The sequence below is a fragment of the Hylobates moloch genome, unplaced genomic scaffold (assembly GCF_009828535.3).
Source record: "Hylobates moloch isolate HMO894 unplaced genomic scaffold, HMol_V3 SCAFFOLD_4, whole genome shotgun sequence".
Lineage (NCBI taxonomy): Eukaryota > Metazoa > Chordata > Mammalia > Primates > Hylobatidae > Hylobates > Hylobates moloch.
Genome location: NW_026652279.1, coordinates 128,119,414 through 128,143,890, shown reverse-complemented (window position 1 = coordinate 128,143,890; position 24,477 = coordinate 128,119,414). Strand labels below are relative to the sequence as shown.

The window sequence follows — 24,477 nt, the reverse complement described above, 5'->3', positions numbered from 1 at the left end:
GCTCTGATATTGATATTTTATCTGAACTCAACACTTACAACTTGTCGAAACGAAACAAAACATCATGTCTTTCTTTGCTACCCAAATATGGATATTCAACATTAGAATAAAAGATAATTTTGTGTTGTTCCTTATAAATAAAATATATATTCTTTATAAATACAAATGTATATGATTTTTGGCCATCATAACTTAATGTACATATATACCTATGTAACTGTATGTAAATGTATATATGATTTTTGACCTTAATAACTTCATACATATGCATATATAAATATACATATATACATACATTCATATTCATATATAAAAACATATATACATACTTTTATGTACATATATGAAGTTAAGGGCAAAAATCATATATATTAATATACAGTTACATATGTATATTGTATGTATTCTTATGAAATGACATATTATACAATTATATATAATATATATATTCTTATAGAAGATAATCAGTAGCATAAACTAAGGAAAGAAGCAATCCATTTATAAATCCATATATAAATCTCTGATCTATAATTCACATACTTCTACAAAAGAAGTCTGAATAAGTATATTTTGTAGTCTATGTAGAAAAACTAAAATAGGAGCATATGTGAATGTCTCATAATAAATTTTACTTTTTAAACACATATATCTGCACAATAGGTACCTTTAAGAAACTTGTAAAATAGCACACTAAGGAATAGTATCTATTTTTCTTGCAGTCATGCAGAAATTGCAATTGCTTTTATTTTGCAGATGGATAATCCTAAGCAAGAAGAGAAATCAGTGTTTTTTTTTCATATTTGGTTTGCAGAGTTACTTTACTCTAAATACCTTACAAGATCTATCTGAAAATTATCATTTAAATTGGCTCCTGAATTTCAGCATCTGAACGTAATTCTCCTATTTTCTTATGGTCAGTGACAGCAACAATAACAGCAACAACAACAGAACTCCAAACTAACAAAAATTAAAATTCAAGACAATAGCAAACTATCAATAACCTGAAACTATACCTTGAAAACGTCATTTCTATTATCTGGTAAATTAATGTTTAATATGTCTAATTAAACAGTTGAACATTTTAGTGTTTCTTTTCACTTACGAAAGGGCTTTAAAGTGTCTTAAAGGATATAACAGGTATGAAAAAAATATTTAGCAAATTTTCACTTAACATTATTAACATCTGTCTCCATTATGTGCTTCCTCTAAATATTATATTTTTGCCTTTAAAATCAGCATTCCTTTAATTGCCTCATAGCTATCTTCTATGCAAAATCTGGTGGGATAGAGCATTTCCAGTGAGGAGATCAGATTTTACCAGAAGCACCATTTCCCAGCATTCTTTTCTGGTAGAAGCTGAGTTCCTGGTGGAAATGATGCTGCTATTAGGATGATCTGAAGTACTCTGGAGAGGTACCTTCTGCTCAGTTACCATTCAAGCTGGAACCTGCTATGACAGTTGTCAACAGTGCCCTTTCTGATGTCTCCCAGTTGTGTTCCATTTAGAATAAGTACTTAAAGAGACACCTGCTAGGAAAGCCAGAATAGAGAAGCTGCATGATTCTGGCAAACATATGTAGACAATAATATCCCTTTCCTACCTTGGGCAATAACTTAATAAAGCCTTTAAGACAACAGAATCTTAAGTAGTCATCCTTTTTGTTGTTGATGAGAAGGAGGGATATGGATACCAGTATCAAAACTTTCTTTGTGTGCCTACAGCTGTGATCTGGGCACTACCACGTTATCCTGCTGCTATGACTCTCCAGCCATATGCTGCCGTTTATAGTACAGCCTATGATTCAGTCTGCAATGCTTGTGAAATTGGCATAAAGGCTGTCATCACTGTACTCTAAACACCCTGCAAGCCAGATTTTTCTTCTTCCTATGAAAATTAGACAAGATCCCCCAAATGTCAAGCATATAGATGGTATACATTCTAAACATATAACGGTGTCCCATTCAAAAAGAGCAAAATATTATTTATTAATTATCACAGAGGGAGAAGTATAAAGATAATCTATTAACAGAATGAGAAATAAAATGACCCAATCCAAACCTATTAAAGGTTTCTGGTAAATAAGGAAAAGCATTTAAAGATGACAGACTAAGTGTTTGGATCACTGGGGTGCAGAGCAGTGGTCTGCTTTTCAACATTAGTGTTTAAATGGAAAATAAAAATCTAAAATTAGTTTCAAATTTCAGAAGCCTGATTTTATGATTTTATCTTTATCCTCAGGAATTAAACAATGAAAACATGATAATAAAGATGGTCCTATGGATAAAAACAAAGGTAAAATAAACTCTCTGCACTTCCCCAAACATCAGATTTATCCTTATTTTTCTTATTTGATTACAGATAAAATGTAATATCCTGGACTAGATATCGGTCATACAAATGACAAATTACAGTTTGTATCTGTTTTTCCCATCTACCCTGAATTCCAGCTAAAGGGACTTTTTCTGTTCCTAGCTCTACCTGCCTTGCCTAAGTATTGACTTCTGTTGTTCATATTGGTCTTGAGGCTTGTTGGGTTTATGGAATTGCTACTCCCAGTAAAATATTGTATGTATGGTAATAAGACACGTGTCTTATGGAGGGTGATCTACAGTTTATTTATGAAAAGTCATTTGAAACTCAAAGAGTTATTTTACTGGAAAAAAATTCGGGTACTGAAAGATTCCATAGAGAAAATGAGTTTCACCCAAAGGGCTCAGATAATCCTCAAACCATACCCATATGAAAGGTGCCCAGTATAACTTTAAATACATCTCCAGTTTATGTGTTTTTAGATTGACTACTTTACGTAGACTACTACCATATCTTCTATACATTTCTATTAATTATTTAAAATGAATAATCAATATTTTTCCTCCAATATTTAAAACTAAAGTAAATAAATAACTGCATGCAACTGAAAAGTAATTTGCCAATGAGGGGATTTTAGAATTGAAGAATATCAGTTAGACGGATTGGATGAGAGAGTAGGCAGCAGGCACTTTGTGTATTTTTTTCCTCAAAGGAAAGAGGGACCGTCTCCTGTCTTACTTTGTGCATGCCCTATATGTCAACAGAAATATTTTCTTGAAGGCCCTATTTTTCTCTACCAATTTCACCTTCTTATCCTTTCTCTAAAAACGTAGCAAAATTCACCTCTTATAGACTGTTTTCTGTGATTAACTGTATCTCACTGATTACTGAATTGCTCTTCCACAGGTTTATTTAGAAATGTATTACTTTCCACTCATTGTAAAGTTCCTCTTGGAGGGGGATGATATTATAGCACTTGGTGTATAAATATATTGCCTCTTACCATATTTTATGGCAATTATTTCTATTTCTGCTACTATACGGAGATCTTCCCAAGGTCAAGTACATTATTTTTGTATTTCTGGCACCTAGTTATCTGGTTCCTGGCACATAGTGGGCACTTAAAGGTTTGCTGAATGAGAGCATTAATGATACAGTAGTGACTGTTGAAGGATTCTTCCATCTCTTTGTTCCCTGTTCCACCTCCCTCTCTTTCTCTTTGCTCTAAAAAATGTTTAGCATTGACTTAATGTTTTCAATTTCTCAGAAATGATTTCATTTCACTAGCTGGGTGCACTTGGGCAAATTACTTAATGTATCTGTGCTGTTGTTTTCCTAACTATCAAATGGAAACAATAATACCTATCTACCTAGTGGGATGGTTTTTAGTTTAAATAACTTCATAAGCATAAGGCATTTATGACAACGTCTAACACAGAGTAAATGTTGAAGCCATTATTAGTCCTTATCCTAACAAAAAATCCATTGAGATAATTTGTCATTAGAATGGATTGTATCTTCCTTCCCAAATAGTTCATATTTTATTGCTATCTCTCCAAATAGCGTTAAAAGTAATTCTGATTGTTATAATTCACTAATTTGAAGTCATTTATATTTCTGCTTTCTATGACATGGCCTATCTGTGTCTCTTCTGTTCACTATAAATTCCACTAGGATAGACAGAGATGCTTTCTAGGCATTTATCATGCTAGTTCATGGTGAAGATAAGGACTTTTTAATGGAAGCTTTAAACCCACAATTTTCTTTTATTAGTTTAGTACAATGATTAATATTCTCAAAATAAACAAAGGAGTAAAAACCTAAGCATCTCTAACATAGACAGGCTTTTATTAGTGTCATATCAAAAGTCATTTAACTACTATGTGGTTAAAACTGTCTTATTTAAACCAGGTTGTGTCATAACACTGTTGCAGAAAAGGTGAATAGTTCATATCGTACTGCATGTTCAGTCACTCACAATTAAACACCACAATATAAAATTTCACTGTAAAGCTGTTTTCAACTCTCAACTGGCCTAAGAACTGAAATTCTGTATATGTGCAACTTGTCATTTATGAATGGGATTTGTTTCTAAAATGTGTAATTAAGCTCAATTGTTTGAAACTAGAAAGATGCTTTAATGTGCTTTAAGGAGTTAGGCACATTGAGTAGGTCACAAACAACTTGCCAATAAATTACCACAAGAAACAGTTCTATAGAATATTACTAATACATAACTGTAGTATGGGAAAATGCCTTCAGAAGTTAAAAATGAGATGCCAGACTGTCTCCCACTCAACTCTGGGCTATAATCTCCCCACTTCCCTACTTCTTTTCCAATCCAATTTCTGTGCAGATGGAGGCAAGCCTTCCTCATTCCAAGACTATAGTTGAAAGCTGAAACTTGAACCAGGTAGGCATTAGAGTGACTCTGAAAAGGGGTTGTAACTTAAGAGGGAAGAAGAGAATGGGGTTAGGTCAGGGAAAACAGAGCTGAGATTTTCTTCTCTACAATCCTTTGCAGCTACTCCATTACCTCAGGAGCTTCCAAAGTCGGGGGCACACTCCCTGAAAGGTAGTTGAGAGGATGCATTGTAGTGTGTGGAATATATTAGACTCTCATATCATTTTGTTCTTGGAGATAAGAAATAAATTTAACCTATACAGACAGACTCACCCCATCAGGAAGGTCATTGTGGTCATGCGCAGCTTTGTAAGGTATGCTGAGGGAAGGGTAGGTGAGTTCTAACATGGAACATAGTGGATCCTTTATCACACATTTGCTTTCGCTGTAGTGTATCATGTTCCAGCTTCCAGTTTCCATACTCTTGTTAAGCAAAAAAGCAATCCTATTATTCTATTGTAACTAAACAAATTTTCAGCAAGTGGAGATGTGTTTGTTTTCAAATGGACAGTGTGCAAAAGTAAACAAAATATAAGCAAATGCTAACAAACCTTGGAGAAATGGCTCCTCTACTCTTAGAATAAGTTTTATGTCAGACACATTATACCTTTTAAAAACTAACATGATCTGATCCAATAAGAAGTAATACAAAAAATTGAAAATATAAAGGTTATTTGAAATCAGATATTTAAACTGTCCATCTGTTATCAATGATGACTTTCACCCAAGGTTTGTATCGTGCTTTGATAGGTTAGCTAACAATGAAAGTACATGGATATGATTAAAGATGAATAGATGATTAGCAGGTTTATCTTCACATTTTATTTTTTAAACTGATTCATGTACATGATCAAAGTATTTTGAAACACTGGCCTAGACACCCATTCTATCACCTCTTCCTTTTTCTTTGAGGACCTCCAATATTGATCTTTTCCTCCTCCTTTTCTAGCTGTCTGTGGAGTTCTGTCTAGTCTCATGAGCATTCTTTTAATTAAATAGCCATGTTTGGGCATCTTGATTTTAACAGTTTGCTTTTGTTCTTGCTTCTATCAACTTATATTACTAGAAAGGATTAAAAAAATAAAAGTGAGCCTTTAGATTTCTGAAGGACTAAAGCATTATTTCAAAAGGCATCATAGTGTTTAGTATATGGCTGGTGGGAATTAGGAGAAAAGGTGATTGCTGAAAATTTGGACCAAGGACTATGTTCTAGGGAAGCCACAAGAAGAACAAAATGTGGAACTCCTCAAAGAGCTAATTCTCCCAGTGATACTACAATTCAGTGAAGTAGGACCTGAATTCAAAGGAAGCCAGGTAGCAGTTTCAGAGTCTGGTTACATCCAGTTATATTTTACAGGGTGCTGATTGGAAAGAAGATGGATATACTAAACGGAAAACAGGGAAAGAGAGAAAGTCTCTAAAGTAACTTTACTGTTTATCTGATACCGGATGAATTTATATTTGCCCGTATAATGCATGGGCAAAGAAAAGAAAGCGACTAGTCATCTAACTTAGTTTATTTCTTTATCTTATTTCATTATTTTAAAGGCAGGACAAGTACAAGTGTCAGTCATAGAGTTAAAATTTCAATAAGAATTAGCAGTGACTAAAGTTTCCAAAACCAGTTTCAGAGTTTCTGTATCAATGTAATGGAGACGAGAACTATGTCAGAACATTCTTGTGAAAAAATAAATGTGATAGCAAACCAGGATTTCAGATGGACATTTGTGGAAACTGCCATAGATCTCAATAGCTAGGCCACAAATTCGTTATTTCAGGACTTATTGTCTAGTGGTTTGAGAAATATGAATTCAAAAAATCACAGATATGCTTGGTAAGGAGAGTAGCAAAAGTCATTTATTAAGCAGAGGAATGACTGAAAACACATAATTTGCATGACTTAAGCCATGTTCTTCTTCAGGATATAATACTAGGTTATAATGCAAGTTAAGAAAAGGTCCATAAAAAAATAGGGTAGTATGCAGAAAATATACTTTTAAGAGAAAGTTATTAATTTTTTTCTAGGTTTTATGATAATTGTCTCATCCTCCTCTTCTACTACTATTTGTGTCTGTAATTATTCTTGTTTATTTGGTAGAAAAACACAATTATTCTGTTTAACACAGAATATAATGCAACTATGAATATCTTTCAGTAATTCTATTTCTAATAACTAGAAAAATTACCCTGTGTAAGTAATTTGATTTCTTGTGTTGCAGTATGATTCTGTGTGTATATGTGTGTGTATTAGCAATACATTCAGGTGGAGCTTTCTAGAATCAGTGTGCAATAGTATATGTAAGATTCAGATGCAAACAGTTATCATGGCTCAACTTAATTTTCTTCCTTGGTGTTAAGAATGTTTCCATTCGATGGAGGTTATATACCTAAACCAACATTTATAATAACATTAATTATATTAAGATAATATATTATCTAATATATTAGGATCTAATATTGTCCTTCCATATGGTACACCATTGTTTAACAATAGCTCGAAGACTTAACTGAATGTAATTAGAATAATTCCTTACAAAAATGTGAAACAGCAAGGACTAATTTATTTTTATTTCTTTAACTAAAATATCTTTTGGGTTTCTAAGTTCTTTCAGATATATTATTTGACAAGACTTTCTTTCATTTTGTTATTCTTGTTTTGTTTCTGCTCTTCATCAGGACAAACACATGTTCAAGGACACCTCTGAAGGATGGAATTTATGGGCTGCCTGTTCCAGTGTGCATTAGATTTGCAGTCATTGAATAGATTAGTTTAAGCAATTAAAAGAGACACCATATAAACCTTACACAAGCATATGATGATGCCAGGAGGCAGTAATGGCCTTGGGAGAATATAAATCAAATAATAAGATTATATTGTGGTTCCTTTTCAAAAATGCAAAAGAGAAAATATAAACTTTTTCATGCATTCATCCTTGATGTTATTTAATGTTTTTGAGAAGACAGGAAAACGTGATTTTTAAAAAAGGGATTTTTAAGGACACATCAGTAAACATTATTCTGGAGGTTTGTGTTTGGTTTTGTTTATGTTAATTTGCATATTATGGACTGCTGTTTGCATAATAAGACCACTGTTATTTCTACTTAGTCCATGGGTGATTACACATATGAATAACACAATCGTGTATCCTTTGTGATATACATTATTGTAATCTATGAAAATTTCCTGACTGTTCTCAGCACTGAAGACGAGTGAATCACAGTACAGAGTGTTAGATGACAATTCCACAGTATTATATTGCCATTTAAAAGGCAGAAGAGTCTAAAAACTCACAATTTGTCCAAATAGACTTCAAATATGCAGAACTGTGGTTAGAAAGCTGAGCTCATGCATGGCCACAGATCTGTACAACTTGGCCCTCTTTGATCAATATCTAGGACTGACACAATTGCACAGTGATCTGCATAGATAAGATGGTTAAATAATTAGACTGAATAGGCAGCCATTCTGACACTGATCATTATAGGCTAGACATAATAATTCAATATAGGTTAGCCCTTTGTTAAAAAGATAAATAAATAAACAGATGCCCTCAGTGACTTGTATGTATAATGGAGATGGGGAGTGGATTGATGAATAACAAATTTCACTGCCAGAAACACTCCTACTGCCCTCTAAAAATGTTAGGATCAGTCTCAAAACTGGGAAGGGATCCAGAGTGAGAACTAAGGAGAAAAATCCTGGATATGTGTGAGAATGGGGGCTAAGCATTTTTTTTTTTTTTGCTTTTTTGTTTTTATTTTTTAGACAGGGTCTCACTCCTAGGCTTCAGTGCAGTGGCACGAACCCCTGTAAGCTTGAATCCTGGGCTCAAGCAATCCTTTCGTCTCAACCTCCCCAGTAGTCAGGACCACACACATGCATCACTATACCTGATTGATTTTTATTATTTATTATTTTTTTGTAGAGATGGGGTTCTTGCTATGTTACCTATGCTGGTCTTGAACTCCTGGCCTCAAGTGATCCACCCTCCTTGGCCCCCCAAAATTCTGAGATTACCAACCTGAGTCACCACGCCCAGACTTTAACTCTATTTTTTTCTTAAGGGCTGCCAAAGAAATAACTTGTTATTCTCAGTATGCAAGAAGACCCACATAATACTACACATTTCAACAAATTATTTTTTAGGTTCTTCTGCAGTGAAAATTATGTGAAAGTAATAATCATCACACTATCTCTAGTTGTAATGCCACTAGATTTTCTGAAATTCTAATCAGTTTCGAGAAGCATCAACCTGGAACAACTTGTCTAGGTGTGAGATGATCTAGTTTTCCTTTGCAAGAATGTCTAAGGCAGGTTTGTTTTTCCATTTCTTCTTTCTGAGTGTATTTATAATTGCATTAAAAGGGACAATTGTAACTAGAATAACATCTTAAAATGCACATACATGCACATACTTTGGATACATAACCAAGAACTAAAATATAATTGTTATTAATATGATTGATTTAAGACGTGATTTTTCCAGAAAGCACTTTTGCTTTAGACTTTCCCTCTCCAAAATAAAAAGCAGCTAATTATGCTTTGAGAGTGTATACATGTCACATTTCAGATTTATATATGAAGCAAATCTCATAACTGATATTAAGAAAACATTTAACTTCTATAATTGATTCTGTGTATATCTGTGAAAATGGAATTTTGATTAAAAAATACCATTTTAGATGCTTTAGGTTAAAGCACAAACGTTTCTGAGATTTTGGGTAACAAATACTATAAAGTGAATCAATCAATGCTTGTTATTGAAAAAAATGGCTTGTAAGAGACGTATTTAATTGGTGTGCATAATCCTGTTTCATGCAGAAAGTGCTGGGCAAGAATGTCAAATTGAGATTTCTCAATCATACTATTGAAATTCAAGAGTACTGTACAACATTCTTTCACCTGACAGGATTATGCTATCAATATAATTGTAGGCTCTAGACTGTAGTGATTTCAATTTATTATTAGTATAGAAGCTGCTGAATGTAACAATGGTCAATAAGACATTGAAATGGAAAGTGTCCACATATAACATTCACTTTTTGAGGCTCTGAGTTCCAAAAGGGCTTAAATGATGGATTCTAAAAAATAAAAAATCAGTGGGCTTAACACTGATTCATAACAAAGTATGGGTTGAAAATTAGGTGCGTTGCAAATGTTAAAAAAATCAAATCACTAAGTGGTATTCACAGTAGCAAGAGTACCAAATAAAATTCATTTTTAATTTTGAAAAAATTGATTGACAGCTTACTGATATGCTAAGAAATAAATTAGCAATGCCAGTATGGCTTTTGACAGTCTTTCCTCTATTTCAGGGAAACAAATAGATGAATATGCTCGACATGTTACACCTAAAGGGTTCCAGTGATACTTAAAGGGAATCTTTGTGTTCTGTGGTAACAGGCAGGCTATGGATTGAGAAGGTCCCCACTGGAATTCTAGCTCTACTTAACTGGTATTAAGTCATTCATATTTTTAATTTCTTTTTCTAAAAAATGTGAATAGTACACTAAATCGTTACTAGAACAGTTAAAGATCATATATATGTGGCTCCTAAAACAAATAATCAAATATGGTAATATGTGGATATCATCTTAGAAGGAGATTTCTGGTGTTGTGATATGGGCATTTGTACTTGGAATATTTTTTAACAATGATTTTATTGTATGATAGGTTATGCTTATCATATTTACAAGCAACACACAGTTGAATTGACAGCTAATGTATTAGCTGATTAACAGAATCAAAGTTTAGAAAATCTTAACTGATGGAAACAATATACCTGTGCCATCAGCATGAAATAAGGTCCTCCACTCTAATACAAGAAACCAATAAAAGAAGCAAGGTCGAAGGAGTTGTGATTTGACAACATCCCATCTTAAAGACTTAGGTAGGAACTCTTAGTTGATTGTAAGTGGACTATGAGTCATGCTGTGATGAGAATGCCAAGAAAAGCTAATGGAATCTTGGGCATCTTTAATAGAAGTATACTGTACAAAGCCATGGGGGTAATTCCCATAGTTCTCTGTCCTGATCAGAGTAGCTGGAAGATAATGTAATGTTTTGGACATTGCATTTTAAGAGACATTGCAAAATTAGAAGATGACAAAGAAGCATCTGGAAATAAAGCCATGTAAGGATAGTTGGTGGGGAAAGTGTTATAGTCACCTGCAAGTATTTGAAAAGCTTTTACATGGAAAAAAATAAACTTCTTTTAAACTTTATCTGACAAAACATAAGATTAATGGAAGTTATATAAGCAGGTAAATTTGGATTTTCTGTAATGAAGTAACTTCTTTCTAACAGAACTGCTAAAAATGGAATGCTTTCCCTTATGAGGTGGTAAATCTCTTGCCAATGTAAGTGTTGAAGCAGATGCTGAATGATCTCCTGTTAGAACTGGATGAGAGGCTCCCTCATTCCACAAACATGAACCGAATGTATGCTAGGTACCAGGGCTTCAAAAATAATAAACAGAGACAAGTATATGACATAACTTGGATGACAGCATCATTTTCTAGGATTCAGTGAAGGACTATCTAAGCCACCCCAAGTCTTCTAATTATCCTGTAAATGCAAATTCTGTAGTAGAGTTTAACAGGTTAAAATACAATGATCAAATTAAAACTTGGATGTCAAAATATTTAGTCTGATTTAAAGACTTTTGCATAGCATTTGTTAAGAAAAAAATTTTTTTTTGCATTTGTATTATTTGTTGTTATTTGCATTCAGTGTTATTATAGTCTTGCATTGGGCTGATCTATGGTTTTAGGTAACATTGTTACTTATTAAATATGCATGTATGTCTCAATATTAGGAAAATTTGTATTACATTAAAACAGCACTCTCCTAAAGAACTTTCTTCAGTGATGGAATGTTCTATATGTACGTTAACCAATGCAATAGCTGCAGGTAGTTTCTGAGCACTCTGAATGTGACTAGTGTGATTGAGGAAATAACTGTCAAATTTTATTTAATTTTTATTAGTTTAAATTTAAATAGTTACATGTGGTGAATAGCAACAATGTTGGACAGTGTGGCTTTAAACAACTGGATTAATTTGATATCACTATGAATAATTCCACCTGTCAATTAATGAGATTATATATATATAAGACTAAAGGAACTATTTCTTCTCTTCACCATTATGAGAATTTAGATACATTCTGCCATTTTAGGTGATTTTTTTCTCGAATATAACTTAGAATCTGTCTTATGTTTGCTAGAGTATAGTATACTTGGTTCTTTAAATCTGACTTCACAATTTTCAGGTTGGGAGCTACCTTGGCATAGTCCTCCTTCCTTGTTCCTTTTCTTTTACATTGATCTGCAAGTTAAGCACTGAAGTTTGCATTTGATATGTTTATTTATTCATATATTTGGGGGTCAGACTACGGTCTGCTTTTAGTTTACCCATTTGGCTTGATGCCATTCCATTCTATTTGCTCACATATCCTGATTCAAAGTTACTAACAACTCTGTAATAATTTTCCAGTTTTCTTCTCTATTTCATATTCCTTGTCTCATTCTCCCACCTCTTCACTGTGGACTTCATTTTTTAATATTCTATTGGATGAGCCACTGCAACTATGAACACTGTCATGCCCTCATGACCCTTCAGCAAAAGAGCTCAGACACAAAAATTACTCTGAATAGTTTTTACTTCACTATGAAGGCAGCTAACAAAATGTCATCTTAAATCATAGAATTATAGAAATCTGTAGCAAGCATGAATTGAAGAAATAATTAAATCTCTCTACTGCTTTTTGCTAAAACTGATTTTCTTGTCACTTCTACTCTTTCTAGGAAACATATCTGAATATTTCCTAGTAAATGATTCTATTTTCCTAAGAACATCCTCCTTATTGGCAGCCTCAACTGAGGGTCTGTCATTACAGACACCATACAGAGTAGCATGCTGAAGAATTTATATACACACCTTCATTAAGCCGTTTTAAAGTTTGGAATTGTTTTCATCACCCACAGTTTCTACCGCATCATTTGTTTCTTATTCAGATTGGTATTTTTTATAAACATGTTTTATGTTACCTCATTTGATACTTGAAACAACTTAAACAACAAGTTCGGTAGGAGGGGTAGTCAATAGTGTCTCTATTTGGAAATGAGGAAATAGAAGCTCAGAAACCCAAGGGGCTTGCCCAAGATTTTGTGCGTACTGAGTTGCTGAAGTGGGAGATGAACCAGGCCTTCTCTGGCTTAAAACCTCTAATCTCTATGTCCAGAAATAAGAAGAGCCAAGTAAATATATGATACATATTTTTTAAAATATGGCATGCAATTCAGCTATTTCTTCATGTATGTCATAAATTAGTAATGAGAACAATTTCAAAAAGATTTAGGTGACCTAAATTCAATTCTTGAAAATATAAAGTATTCTTTGACCTTGAATTTCTGGCTTTTTCTCTTAATATATGACTTGGTATTGATTTGCATGTTTTAAAGAAATATATATAAAATATTTTTAGATAAGAATTTACATCACTTTTACATATTTTATCTTCTGTTTAATGCAATTACTATAGCTGACATTAAAAATAATCAGAACTTATTCTATTAATATGGTAATAATGTTGTCACCTTCGTGATGTTATTAAGGCATAATGAGTTGCTGTGATTAAAAATAATCATTTATTCATAAGCAATACCATAAATAAATTATGGAAACTTCTGCAATCGATTAATAATAAAATTCTGATCTAAGATGTGATGGCCCCGACAGAGGAAAAAAAAACAATTTAATATAAATAAAAGAAAAGGAGACTTGTAAAAGGTCACATTTGGAATCTTTGAGCTGGTTGTTTTTGGGGTATTTAAAGGAGGCTGCAATAGCTTGATGAGTGCAATCTGGAAGACTTCCTAAGCATATGGAGTGGTGAGAAAAAGTGGCACAGAAACGCTAGCGAGGAAAGATGAAAATTGGATAAATTAAGGGAAAAGCCTGGGGGAAGGGAAATGCCTGGAGGAAGGAAATGAGAACAGATGTTGAAATGGCTATTGTGTTTTTTGACATCAGGAGATTAATTTGAGTATGCTCTTTAAAAGAATAAGCTCCTATAATAGTACAGTAAAGGGCTACACTGGCTGAAATGGTTAAGGAAGGTTTTATATGATGTAAGTTTCCAGTTTCAGCATATTGATTAAAGTAGAAATTAGAATTAAGACTGTCCAATAATGGGTAAGCTGGAATTTTAAATTTTATTCATTATATAACATAATTATTTTATTTTAAAGTGTGTGTTATTTTTCTTCTTCATCTAATGATATTTTGCAATGTCAAAAATTTTGAATACTTTATTCATTTCTAAAACTTAATGTTTAAAATTTTTTTCTCCAAAATGTGCAAAAACTTGCTGGCTCTAATTATTTAATGCATTATCTCTAGTAAATGAATATATATATGTATTTAATAATTTTAGACTTTTAGTTGACAATTATTAGGCAGATACAAAGTGTGTAATTCGGTAATGCTCTTGAATTTTCATGTGCCCCAGATCTCTCAGTCAAAAAAAATTACAACATGAATTAATCTTGAGCACACACATTCACTTTAAAAGAGTATTTATGTATAGATATTTGTTCTAGATAAGTGAAGGAATATTTCTGGAATAGCATCTTGTCTATCATTCTGACAGACATTTTGCCAAGAAAGGACTCAAGAGATTAAAAAAAAATTCCTTAATTGAAGATTTGTTAGAATCCTGAAGATTTTTTTTTTTTTTTTTTACATTTTGCCCAGGAAAGCATTTCATAGAAGATTTCTGCTCACAGATTGAGATATAAATAGATTGAGTCATAAAAGGCACACAGTAGGTCCATGTTACCTCAAAGCAATCATTGAAGTGAAAAAGCTAATGTAGAGAATTTGACAGTGACCAGGTAGATCAAAGCCAAGGAATGCAATAGCTCTGGGTCATAGGGGTAGAATTTCTTTCTCTCTCAGTGGCAAAGTGTACAATCACTACAATTCATTTCCCTAATGGTTTGTTTACTAATACTATTAGATTTGTTTTGCCTATCTTTACCTGGTATGCTTAGCCTTGTCTTAGAGGAAGTAACAAATATAAGCACAGAGGGAAGTACTCCATTTGAGCCTAATCTTTAAATGCATTAGACAGCATTTTGTTCTCCAGAAAGTTATAGAGAATAATATTTTGTTATGTATCTATACAATGCTTACTCTGTTACCAATAAAGATATCCATGTTATCCTTGGTTTTTTTAATATAAGCAACAACTAAGTTTGCACTATTTATTTATGTTGTGCAGTTAGAGAACTCATAAGTTATCCACATAGATCTAATTTATTATTTGTTTTATTATTAAGTCTGGAAACTACTCATAGTATTGCTAGTAGTTTTAATATTTATTACATTACAATTTTAATGTGTTACTTGACACATAAACTTACCCTAAGAGAACATCTAACATGTTACACCTATTTCCACAAAAAAATATAAAAAGTTTGCATTATCAAAATTGTTACTACACACAAGGTCAGAAACATACAAGTTTCTCTGCTTTTAGATTGAGAAACTCATATGTCCATTGGACATTGACTTATTAAATATTTTTATTATATCCCAAAAGAAGAGTAATGAATATTTGGAGTGTTCACATGAAGATGGTGGTCCTATCTTTGTTGCTTTTGCTTAACACATGTGTTTATAATATTATTTGAATATTATATCACATAATCTCTGCATTATTGCGGAAAAAGGGGACAAATTTTTAAGAAGTGCTAACACCAATGATAAAAATCAAAGTCTATCAATGTGGTGCACTTAGTAAGGAAATCATTAAAAATATCCAAGTAGTGATTTTAAAAATTTAATTAAATTCCTGTTGGAACCTAACTCCTGGATATTCTATTATGAAAAGGAAATAAACCAAAGAGCAAATATGAAATGCTGGAAATGAGATTGTACTTAAGAGCCAAGGTGTAATTTGGGAATTTATACAATGTTTTGCACCTCTCTTCATAGTACAATGTTTGATTTTTGCACTTTGCCTTTTCCTATAATTTTTCAGTGATGTGTTATAGGAGTCTCCAACCCCAAGGCTATGAACTGGTACCAGTCTCTGGCCTATTAGGGGCCCAGGGCTGCATAGCAGGCGATGAGTGTTGGCGAGCAAAATTTCATCTGTACTTACAGCTGTTCTCCATTGTTCACATTACCGCCTGAGCTCTGCCTCCCATCAGATCAGCAGCAGCATTAGATTCTCATAGGAGCACAAACCCTGTTGTGAACTGAGCATGCAAGGGTTCTAGGTTGTGCGCTTATGAGAATCTAATGCCTGATGATCTGTCACTATCTCCCGTCACCTGCAGATAGGACCATCTAGTTGCAGGAAAATAAGCTTAGGGTTCCTACTGATTCCACATTATGGTGAGCTGTGTAATTATTTCATTGTATATTACAACATAATAATTGAAATAAAGTGCACAATAAATGTAACGTGCTTGAATCATCCTGAAACAATACCCCTGGCCCCCAACCCCAATCCATGGGAAATTCTCTACTAAAATGGTTCTTGGTGCCAAAAAAGTTGGGGACCATTGATGCATTATAAATAAAAGGGACGATCTCCTTATACAGCCAAGTGTGGCATAACAACATTTCAGTCAATGATGGACTGCATATACAAAGGTGGTTCCATAATATAATAATACAATATTTTCTGTATTTAGATATGTTTAGATACACAAATACATACCACTTTGTTATAATTGCCTCCAGTATTTACTACAGTAACACTAGGTTTTGTAGGCTAGAAGCAATAGCCTATACCATATAACCTAGGTATATACTGGGCTATCCCATCTAGCTTTGTATCAGTACGCTCTATGATGTTCCCACAATGACAAAATTGCTCAATGACACATTTCTCAGTTCTAATCACCCTCATTAAGTGACACATGACTGTCATTGATGATGTTTTTCTTTGGAGGTGTCTTGAGAAGTACTTGAGAAGCTGTTCTAACTCATTCAGTTTTGCAGCTGTGCTGGAGTACCAGCAGATACCTAAGATCCCTACCTACCTTATTGTGGATCTAGGAGAGTGACATGTGTCTTCATTTAGAAGATTAAAATTCTTAGTCATACCATCACCAAACTTTATTCATCAAAGATCCTTTTCCTTGATCCCTCTCTCCAATGGAACCAATTTGACCAAATGAATTATTAAGTAATTACTTGTTTTACAATTTTTATTAGCCAAAGACATCTATTTTTTTTTTCTTTTCTTTTTTTTTGTTTTTTTTTTTGACGGGGTCTCGCTTTGTCGCCAGGCTGGAGTGCCGTGGCACAATCTCGGCTCACTGCAACCTCCATCTCCCGGATTCAAGCAATTCTCCTGTCTTAGCCTACCAAGTAGCTGGGATTACAGGCACACGCCATCATGCCTGGCTAATTTTTGTATTTTTAGTAGAGACGGGGTTTCACCATGTTGGTCAGGCTGGTCTCAAACTCCTGATCTCGTGATCCACCCGCCTCAGCCTCCCAAAGTGCTGGGATTACAGGTATGAGCCACTGCACCCGGTCATCTATGATTTATAATCAAAGTTTATCATCAACATAAAAAAATTAATGTGATTTTTCTTAATCAATTTCATTCTAACCAAAAAATTGATATTTTTGGCTTTGCAGCCTTACATTGGGTTAACATTTAAGTTACATTAATTTTTGGAGATGGGGACTCACTATGTTGCCCAGGCTGGTCTCAAACTCCTGGGCTCAAGTAACCCCCTCACCTCAGTCTTCCAAAGTGCTGAGATTATAGACCTAAGCCACCATACCCAGCCTTTCATTGATTTAATTTAATTTCAACATTTCTTAAATTTTGAAAATGTATACATAGGCTTCTATTCCTTCCTTTGAGGTCCCACTTAAGGATTCCACTGATTTTCTTAGTTAAATCAATAATTATTTATTTAGCATCAGGTGATGGGTCTCTTATTGGGAACACAATGTTGACACAAAAGTGGCTTGTTTTTTGCCATTATTGTGCTCAAATTCCAGCAGACTTTATTTCATCAATATAACCCCAATGTCACATACAGGCAGAGAAAAAACACTGAACTCTCTGATTGTTTTCATACCACCCCTTTTAAAATCATACACCAGTGGAGTATTGGAACACATACTTTAAATAGCATTATAGTGTTTGTTTTGGTTTTATTTTTAAATTGTATGTTTTTTAAAAAAATAGACATGGTAAATTTTTTGTACAATGGTCAGTTAAAGTCAGTACAAATCAGTTGAAGACACAAATAGAAGATAGACAAAGGTTTGAATACACAAAAGTATGTATATATTTATTCATTAAAATTGATTTTTACAGTTGCTACTTTTCAGAGATGACCAATAAATCAATTGTGTAGTGTTTTGATTATTTTACCAATTGATACTCTAAACAGGTTAACCTTCAATAGAAACGAAACTCAAGATGCTTAAATATATGTGATTTTGAAAAACAAAATAAGCACGATTTTTACAATTTAGTAAGCTGATTGAATGTTACTAACATGAATTGTGTTAGTGATTCTGTACCTCTTTGAAGAATATTTTCTTCATTCTATACAATGCATTGAGACTGTAATGAATTGCTACTATTTTATGTTTTCTTAACTGCCCAGCTGTAAATTTTATAAAAGTAATAATTGTAACATCAATGGCTAAAATATTTACAGTTTGTAAAGAAAAATTATTTATATATTTACTACTTCATGTAAAATCCAAAGAAGTAGATAATAAAATGAGAGTGACCTTCATTATTTCTTGGGCAGAATTTAATTAACAGAAGAACAACTCCTTCCATCAACTACTGTGGCCCTTTGAAATTCTTTAGAGTGCTTGAGTTTCTATCATGAATTCTTTATAGGGTTTTCAAAATTATTGAATGAAAGACAGTAGATGAAATAAATGTAGATTATAACTTACATGGTAGTCAACAAAGCACTCTGATTCACATAGTGTCCAATGAAATGGCATTGCTTAGAAATATTTAATTATATGTCACTTTAAAAAATTAAAGCCATTCTTTTGTGATTATTTTCTTTTAAACTGCTTCTGTAAGATGTTTATAGAACACTGACAACTAATTTTGGCTGGTGATCAAAAGCTCTGTTTGAAATTAAATATATTTGTAAGTGAATGTGAGGTCAGCAGAGGTGTTTCGATTTCAGTCCAGTTACAAAAACTTAAAAACTGATCTTTCTTGCATGTAAGTCAATTTGCAAACAAAGCTTTCAGATAATTCTCTGAGACTTTGTCCTTTATTCTTCTTCGTGTCAAAATCTCTCCCTAATAAGTATTCTGATTTGTTAGATGCTGTTTTAGAATACTGAGTCACTAAGAAATAACAATGTTCTTAGGAAGTTAAATGGGTTCAGAAACTATGAAAAACTTTGACATAGAGTCTCAAGCATTTCATAAAATATGCTGATTTCCAGTTCATTGATTAAGGTTCAGTGACTTAATAAAAAAGGTAATCCAGCTTCTTAGTTCGAGTTATCAGGTCACAAAAGTATATTATTTTATTTTTTCTTTCTTTTTTTTTTTTTTTTTTTTTTTGAGACACGGTCTCACTCTGTTGCCCAGGGTGGAGTGCAGTGATGCAATCATAATTTACTACAACCTCAAACTCCTGAGCTCAAGTAATCCTCCTACTTCAGCCTCCTGAGTAGCTGGAACTACAAGTGTGTGCCACCACACTCGGCTAATTTTTTATTTTTGCAGAGACAGGGTCTTGCCATGTTGCCCAGGCTGGTCTCAAACTCCGGGCCTCAAGCAATCCTCCCACCTGGGCCTTCCAAGCCACTGAAATTACAAGCCTGAGCCACTGAATCAGGCCCAGGATGTCTTTTCTTAAGGAGTTTCTTAATTGATCATTTCAATTATTAAGTTTACAATTGGCCAAATATTTTCAGAATTTCTTTCTTATTGAGATCATGCCATTCTTGGTAATTTACAATTGACAGATACTTTTATAGAAAAAAAGTGATGTAGAATGTTGTTTGTTGTTTTTTAAATTTTAAAGTCACACTTTCCTTATTGTACCTGCTATCAAATTCATTTAAGATTTTTGGAGGCTCTAAGTGACACCTCTTACATGTGCTTCATGTTATGTGAAAAATATTACCTTCAAATATGTGTTTTTATCATGCTCTTTTAAAAGGTGACTAATTACTGAAATTTTTCTAAACTTAAGGATGCAAGTCTGTTATTTAAAATTATATTAACCCATATAGGCTCTTACATTAATGTATGTACTGTCTTGTTACAAACTGAAATATTTGTAAGTGATTATTTAAAACTGAAGTACTAAAAGTGGAGGAAAAGCTAAAGGTTGAGTTTAGTATAGAAACAACAGCAAGTTTCAAAGAAAAACTAGTCAGACCAATAAGATGGGAAATTTAAATAGTTTCATTTCTGAGAAAAATGTCTAAGTATAAAACACAGCATGACGAATCTCTGCAGAGAGAACCACCTCCTCTCTAGCGTGGGTACTTAGCTGAGTGACACTTCAATGGAAATGGGGAGAGCTCCTATTTATGTTTAACTTAGCTTAAAAACAGCAGCAAAGCTCTGTGCCTAATATAGAAATGCTCTCAGAAGATCTAGCTCATTTCATGAAAAAAATAAAAGAACAAAAACTTAAAAAAAATTACATCAATGAATAGACTGTCCTAGTTGTACTTCTAAGAGAGAAAAATGAATGGAAGGATTTTTTTTGGTAATGTGATATGTGTGAAAAAAATATCAGCCCTTCAGTATTAACTGCTATACAGTGTGTGTTTATAAATTAAAGCCACTTAAATCCATGTTACTGATTCCTTATCTTTCTCTACTCTGTTTATTTCTAGTCTCATAAAATTTAAGGCATGTCATGAAAGAAACTGAACAATGAATTATTCTATATCAATGCAACTCCCTGACTGTATGTTGTCATCTGAAGCAATCTCTACTTCTTTAGATTTTATTATTTACAGTCTGCAAAATTAGTCATAGAATTCCATGTTTTTCACCCAGCCCATCTCATACCTTGAACTTTGTAAACACCCCAATTGTAATACTCAGTCTCCAGGATTATCCTCTTGATTATTAGCTTTCATTTCAAAGAGTTGCTCTGTTACAACCATATCGTACACTCCATCAAATTCACTTTTTTGTTTTCATTGATTTCATTTCTTCTGCCCTCAAATGGGGGTGTCTCTTAATCTTGAACATACCTTTGTGTATAATTCTTCCTCTTCCGCATGTCAATCATATTTCTCCTTGTTTCTGAAGCCAGAATTCTCCAGTTAGTTGAAATAAACCAAATACCTTCATTATCTTATTCTTAAAATCTTATTACATTAATTCACCATAAAAAGTGTAATGTCACCTCTCAAATTTTACTAATAACTCCCTTTGTATTTTACATTTGTATTAGTTACCTCAAGATACCAAAACAAAATACCACAGACTGGGTGATTAAAACCACATAATTTATTTCTCATATTCCTGGAAACTGAAAGTGTGAAATCAGAGTGCCAGTGTGGTTGGGTTCTGCTGAGGATTGTCTTCCTAACTTGCCTTCTTAGTGTGTCTCCACATGGCAGAGAGAGAGAGAGAAAGAGAGTGAGTGAGAGAAAGAAAGAGAGAGGTGTTTCTGGTGTCTCTTCTCATAAGGACAGTATTCCATCACGAGGGCCCCGTTTTCATGACCTCATCTAAACCTAATTATCTCCCAAAGGCCCCATCTGCAAATACCTCATGGAGGGATGGAGGGTTAGGGCTTTCATTTCAGTTCCCAGCAACTTTTCTAAAATATTTAACATTGCTGACTGGTCTTTCTTTAGGACAGAACCTGTTTTTCACTTCATGACATCCCACCAATGCATCTTCATTTACTTTCTCTATCAAAAACGTCAACGAGGTCACAGATTCCCAACAGGCATCGCATTTGCAGATTATGCTAAACTTGGAGGGGTAGCACTCTGTTAGAAGGCCATCTTGTAACCTGGACAAAATAAGTGTAAAAAAAAAGTTCAGTGCAGCTACCTGCACAAGTATGGTTGAAGGATTATGTGGCTTATCAGCACATGTCAGAAAGATGTTGGGATTTTAGTTTCGGGAAGTCTCAATATTAGTCAATAGTGTGATGTGACTGCCAAAGTGCAAATGTAATTTTAAGCTACTTTAGTCAGCACACAGCTTCCAAAGTAAGGGAGATAAAAACCTCCCTGTATGCTGTATCTAACTACAAAGCATTGTTACATTAAATTGTGGGTGCTACAATTCAGTGATAATATTAGGGTGAATCAAAACCAAGCCTTTAGAGTAGCCCCTGTGAAAATATAGAAAATTCAGTCTGGAGATAAACCAACTTGGAAGCTAGGGTTTCAAATGCCTCATATATTGCAATAAAATGCCAGCCCAAATTAAAAATAATTCCTGGGTATGTTTTGGTGGGGGGAGTGGGGAAGAAGCAGGGGGAGTGAGGAAGAAGTGGGTGGAGTGCAAAACAGCAACAATGGCCTGTCGGAATATACAAACACTTAGAGATATAACACATAGTCAAATTTCTACTTTGTTTGTTTGTTTTTGAGATGGATTCTTACTCTGCTGCCCAGCCTGGAGTGCAGTGGTGCCATCTCAGCTCACTGCAACCTCCACCTCCTGGGTTCAAGTGATCTCATACCTCAGCCTGTCGAGTAGTTGGGACTACAGCTGTGTGCCACCATGGTTGGCTAATTTTTGTATTTTTGGTAGAGAGGGGGTTTCACCATGTTGCCAGGCTGGTCTCAAACTTTCTGACCTCAGGTGATCAGCCTGCCTCGGCCTCCCAAATTGCTGGGATTACAGGCATGAACCACCGAATCTGGCCAGATTTCTACTTGTAATACTGAAATCACAGCTATGGCTTTTTGACTATCGCATAACCTCACCTTTTTAAAAATACTTAATTTAAGCCTCATTATTGTCGGCAGCTCAGTCATTACTAAGGTCACCTTGGGGGCTATTTAACACATCATCTCCATTTACAGGTTGTTTGAGAAACAGTATTTTTTGAACTTGATGTTATTCCTAGAAACCTTTGTTTCAAGCCACAATTAACCATCTATTCGTTCCTTTTTTTAGTCAGCAGATGACTTTTGAGCCCCTCCTAGCTGTCAGGCACTGTTGTAGGTACAGGTAATAGGGTCGACTCAGTGAGAAGAGTAACAAAGCTCAGCCCTGTGTTTTTTGTTTGTTTTTATTTTTTTGAGATGGAGTTTCTGGGGTGCAATGGCGCAATCTCAGCGCACTGCAACCTCCGCCTCCTGGGTTCAAGCGATTCTCCTGCCTCAGCCTTCTGAGTAGCCGGGATTACAGGCACTGGCCACCACATCTAGCTATTTTTTATTTTATTTTATTTTTATTTTTAGTAGAAACGGGGTTTCACCATGTTGGCCAGGCTGGTGTTGAACTCCTGACCTGAAGTGAGCCACCGCACCCGACCAACAGCCCTATGTTCTTATATTTGCATAACAAGAGTACAATTCATTTTTAGTTCATCCCTTATGTATCTGTCATTTCCATAACAAATGCAATTTCTACCTTGAATTTTTAAAGTGATCTTTAAAATGTATCTTTTCTAAGTTATAGAATACTTGCAAATGTTAGTTCATCCCTCTTGACCAGTTATTAAAGTGTATTAAAAGTACTTTGTCATCTCTTTTTAAATAGTTGACCTCTTCACGCATCCAAAATAAGAATTGATTCATGTTTGCAAAGGCTGATGTGTCTTTCTCAAAGAGGTGTCATAACATGAAAGAATCCTTAAAAGTCCCAACAATGTGACCGCTTTTGTTCTGAGGCATAGTTTTCAGAAAAAAATGTCACCTTACATTTAAGCATTATACGTGCTTGATAACCTTTAAAAAGTGGAATGATGACTCTTCCTGGCTCCAGAGGATCATTTTTTGGGGACAGGTCTCAGCTGATTTTATTTTCATAGTTATAATTCTTCCTTTATGCTCTCATAATTTTAATGCTCTAATAAATAAGCTGATTAGGAGAGTAAGTTTACTGTCACTGAAAACCCTAACATAGAGCTGGATGACCAACATTTGATTGATTGATATTGATTGAAAAGCTCTATTAGAGAATCTTTAATTCTCTCAGAATTCTGATTTTTCACATGATTTTAACCTGGCAAGAGGTTTTAAGTTATCAGATGGTGAATAGTCAATAACATGCTCTTGAGCAAGGGTAGGTGGTGATCAGAGTTGTGATTTAAAATGTTCTATCTCAGTGGCTCACGCCTGTAATCCCAGCACTTTGGGAGGCCGAGACGGTCAGAGCATGAGGTCAGGAGATCGAGACCATCCTGGCTAACGCGGTGAAACCCTGCCTCTACTAAAAATACAAAAAATTAGCCGGGCGTGGAGGCAGGCGTCTGTAGTCCCAGCTACTCAGGAGGCTGAGGCAGGAGAATGGAGTGAACCTGGGAGGCAGAGTTTTCAGTGAGCTGAGATCATGAGATCACGCCACTGCACTCCAGCCTGGGTGACAGAGCGAGACTCCGTCTCAAAAAAAAAAAAAAAAAAAAGTTCTATCTCAGGAAGAGCAAGTTTAGGACGAGGGCCCCTATTCTTGGTCTGTGAGAGGGAGGTCATGCTGTTTTGGTATTGCACTTTGTGCCGAGAGCATAGTTGGGTCCATGGACTGAGACCTGCAGTAGTGTACATCTCAGAGATTTAGTCCAAGATGCT

At 34.3% G+C, this 24,477-nt stretch overlaps 1 protein-coding gene and 1 long non-coding RNA gene across 5 annotated transcripts in view; both read left to right on the top strand.

The window, feature by feature from the left end:
• The window catches only part of PCDH9 (protocadherin 9), a 907,898-nt gene that overhangs the window by 252,421 nt on the left and 631,000 nt on the right, over positions 1-24,477 (top strand). The window lies entirely within an intron of this gene.
• Positions 561-23,489, top strand: LOC131383319 (uncharacterized). The gene is made up of 3 exons (XR_009213285.1): positions 561-1,039; positions 2,240-2,293; positions 21,580-23,489. It is a non-coding gene; the product is annotated as an uncharacterized LOC131383319 (long non-coding RNA).